This window comes from Propithecus coquereli, unplaced genomic scaffold, assembly GCF_000956105.1.
Source record: "Propithecus coquereli isolate 6110/MARCELLA unplaced genomic scaffold, Pcoq_1.0 Scaffold199, whole genome shotgun sequence".
NCBI lineage: Eukaryota > Metazoa > Chordata > Mammalia > Primates > Indriidae > Propithecus > Propithecus coquereli.
The window spans coordinates 2,876,556-2,879,625 of record NW_012144855.1 but is presented as its reverse complement, the minus strand read 5'-3'; the positions used below and the strand labels follow the sequence as shown (position 1 = coordinate 2,879,625).

The 3,070-nt window shown below is 39.8% G+C and overlaps 1 protein-coding gene across 1 annotated transcript in view; it reads right to left on the bottom strand.

Annotated features, from left to right (window-relative positions):
- The window catches only part of ADAM22 (ADAM metallopeptidase domain 22), a 241,994-nt gene that overhangs the window by 196,331 nt on the left and 42,593 nt on the right, over nt 1-3,070 (bottom strand). The gene's annotated exons all lie outside the window — the stretch shown is intronic.

The window sequence follows — 3,070 nt, the reverse complement described above, 5'->3', positions numbered from 1 at the left end:
GTTTAACTTCCCAAACACTAACAGTAGTTACATCTAAACAGGCCTAAAAATTGAATTTTTGTTTATGTTTCTACAGTATACAAATTTCTAAAATAAACATGTATAATTCTTATAATGAGAAAAAATAACAAATATTTTAGAGATGAAAACATCTGAGCAACTGCACAGAGTATGTGAGGCCAACGGTGCTGCTGTCCCTGAGAACCAGCCCACCACAGGAGAGACATCCCAGGATTCCATGGGGGCAAAAAGGGCTCCTCAACCATCCTTGGCATTTCATACACAGTAAACTATGGGATTATGTAAAAGCAGAGAGTTTAATTAACAATAATAAAGCTTTTTGGAAAGAAAGGCTAATTCTTCTGTTTTAAAATCTTTGAAAGTAGGGGTGGGAGAATGCTGTACCTGAGTTTCTAACATATTCCAATCCTCATAAAACCCAAAAGATGAAGAACTATCCGGATACCTCTCAGCCTCATCAATCATTTAACTATAATTTCCAACTCTTCCCAATTATCACTTAGGCCCAACCAAACTTTGTCCTTTTTTACCTTTTTTATGATAGTTTTTGGAGCCACACCTTCCTCTTCGTTTCCACCTCTGCCACAAACTATATCCCCCTGATCTTTCTAAAGCTGATTCCTTACCAAAACTCCAAATGTTAAGTCTCAGATTTTCCGCTTTATCAAATTCAAACCTCCTCTCCCTGGATTTCAAGATCCTCCACAATCACCTTCCCCTCTCCCAGCACAATGGTGCATGAATTTCCAATCACCCACCTGTGCCCCATCCATGCTCAGTTCTCTCTTTTACTCTTTAATTCAAAAGCTATGTTCATTCCAACTTTTTCTGTGGCTTCTATTCATTAAGCTGAGCCCTTTTCTGAACCAGACCCTTCATAGAAGCTGTTTCCCAGAAATGGCCCTGCCCATCCTTCAAGACTTGGATCAAGTTCCTCCTATGGTCTGTTGCCATAACAAAATACTACAGACTGCTGGCTTAAACCACAGAAATTTATTTTCTCACAATTTTGGAGGCTGGAAGTCCAAGATCAAGGTGTTGGTAGATTTCGTTTCTCTAAAGCCTCTCTTCTTGGCTTGCAGATGGCTGTTTTCTCACTGCGTCTTCACAGACTTTTCTTTGTATGTGCGCATGCCTGGTGTCTCCTCCTCTTCTTATAAGGACACCAGTCAAAATGGATTAGGGCCCCACCCTTATGATCTCATTTAACCTTAACACCTCTTAAAGGACCCACATCCAAATATAGACAAATTGGTTAGAGTTGTAACATAAGTATTTGGGGGTAGGGGGCACAATTCAGTAAATAACATTCCTCTTTTATGAAGTCTTTCCAACCTCTTCTTACAGCCTCCTCGCCTGCTCCTCACTACAGGTGGGTATCATATCAGGGCCTCACTACTGACTAGCATCAGGTACTCAATTAGTATCACCTGTCTGAATGACTCATTTGAGGGTGTTTTATCAATCACTTGGATGAATAAATGAACAACAGCTGAACAGCCATAAATTACCTGCTTAAAGAAAAGCACTCTTTCCATCAGGGTTGCTCTTAATGCCATGTCAATGGATATTATTATTCCTTCTATCTAAAAGCTCTTTGAGTTTCCTGAAGTGCTAACGATCATGTTTTGGAAACAGCCCGAGGAAAGCCCTGCTTACCAGAATTGATGTCTCAGTTAAAATGAACCTCTCCCTCCTCCATTCTTCCTAGACACTTGGACAACTGTTAAAGCTCTTATCTTGGTTTCTTTTGAATTAAAAATATTAATGTTGCCACTTTGTGGTGAAAAGGGCAGAGACCAGATGTTATTCATCTTGGTATCATGATTATAGCTTCAATCAGGGTAATATTGCCATTCTTTTTTGGCAAGGTATTTACTGTTTGCATTAATTGTAATTCTTATATTTTCTTTTTCCTATAGCTCCATGTTACATCTGATATTTTATTTTATTGACCTTAGCCATGTCCCAAGGAGAAACCCATATACTTAAATTCAAAGGAAAATCCATTGACAACATGCTTAACTGCTATTTAGTAAAAATGTCTGCATTATTGATAGCAACAGGAAGAGGAGTATGTTAATATAGTTTTAATGTAAGGCAAGCTTCCTCAGACTGTATACAGAATGTTTCATTCATTTCATTCTTCTCTGAGAGTCTTCCAAGTGCTGGGAACTATTTAGATATAGGGGACAAAGTGGTGAAGAAGACTGACCATGTTTCCGTTTCGGTACAATTTATCTTCTAGTAGAGGGAGACAGAAAATGAACAATTAAATGGAAAATAAATTTAGAAAATAGGTACACTATCCTCAGATTTAATAAAACAGGGAAATGCTGTCAAGAATGATCAGGGAAGATGAGGGTCTGAGGTAGTCCTAGAAGGCCTCTTTTAAGGAGGTGACATCCAGGTGACAACCTTAATGAGTAGAAGGGATCTGTGGTGGGCAGAATAATTGCCCCCACTTATGACCACACCCAAATCCCCAGAACCTATGGACATGTTACCCTACAGAGCAAAAAGGATCGTGAGATGGGGAGATTATGCTGGATAATCCAGATGGACCCAATCTAATCACATTGGTCCTTATAAGAGGGAAGCAAGAGGGTCAAAGTCAGAGGAGGAGATATGATGATGGAAGTAGAGATCAGAGTGATCTGAGGAAGAGACACGAACCAAGGAAAGCAGCCAGCCTCTAGAAACTAGAGAAGGCAAGGAACAAATCTCCTCTAGAGCCTCCAGAAGGAGCACAACATTGCCAACACCTTCTTCTCAGCCTCATAAGACCAGGAACTGTAAGACAATAATTTTTGTTGTTTTAAGCAACTGAGTTTCTGGTAATGTTATAGCAGCAATAGGAAACTAATACAGCACCACTGGCACTGTGTTTGAACATTTAAAAGAGCAGCTCCAAGGACAGGAGTGGTAGCTCAGGCCAGTAATCCTAGCATTTTGGGAGGCCAAGGTGGGAGGATCACTTAAGGCCAGGAATTCAAGACCAGCCTGGGCAACATAGCAAGACGTTGTCTCTACAAAAAAAAAAAAATTA